Below are 875 nucleotides of genomic sequence, written 5' to 3' on the forward strand. Positions count from 1 at the left end.
ACGATTTGACTGAAGACTGGTGAAACCAGATGGCTACGCCAGGCTCCAATCTGATTTGGCAGAGTTTCTACACCTGGATGCCCTTCCTAACGCCAACCACTCTGAGAGTGTAGTAGGTGCTTTTACGTGCCACCGGCACGAAGGCCAGTCAGGCGGTACTGGCAACAGCCATGCTCAAAATGGTGTATTTTATGTGCCACCCACACAAGAGCCAGTCCAGGGGCACTGGCAATGATCTCGCTCGAAAGTTCTTACACATGCCACAGGCACAAGTGCCAGAAAGGCGACGCTGGGCACAGGTGCCATCACGATTTCGCTTTCGCTTGCCCCAATAGGTCTTCGCAAGCTGAGTTTTGTGTCCAATGAAGGAGACGACGTTGGCATGGGTGCCAGTCGTCGAATTTAGTTCGGTTTCGATTTCACTTGCCTCATATACATACACACACGCACATATATACATGGTCTGATCAATATAGTAATGAAGCTAAAGCATGCAGAGTGAAGCCGTTTGGCAAAGATTGACCTTGAACTCTGCTGTGCATGCGCACTAAGTTTTAACATTCTCACTTCTGCTGTTTACAGCAGTGCTTCGAAAGAAGGTGTGTAGCGTGTGATCATTGCATTGACTATGACAGAGAAAGTTGTCATGGCGATACCTGCACAGAAGCCTAAACAAAGTTGCAGAAAATGTGTGAGAGGTATGAGCTGCACACAAATGTATGAGTGGTTCAGACGTTTCCAAGATGGCCGAAAAAATGTCAGTATTGATGAGCGTTCTGGGAGATCTGCAACTAGCAGAACTAGCAGAGCTTCTGGCCTACAAAAATGTAAGACAAACTCACACATCCAAGAGACTAAAATACTAAAAACTACAA

The 875-nt window shown here is 46.7% G+C and overlaps 1 protein-coding gene across 4 annotated transcripts in view; it reads right to left on the reverse strand.

Moving 5' to 3' along the window:
* The window catches only part of LOC106870185 (glycosylphosphatidylinositol anchor attachment 1 protein), an 83,326-nt gene that overhangs the window by 11,031 nt on the left and 71,420 nt on the right, over positions 1-875 (reverse strand). The gene's annotated exons all lie outside the window — the stretch shown is intronic.

This window comes from Octopus bimaculoides, chromosome 3 (genome assembly GCF_001194135.2).
Source record: "Octopus bimaculoides isolate UCB-OBI-ISO-001 chromosome 3, ASM119413v2, whole genome shotgun sequence".
Lineage (NCBI taxonomy): Eukaryota > Metazoa > Mollusca > Cephalopoda > Octopoda > Octopodidae > Octopus > Octopus bimaculoides.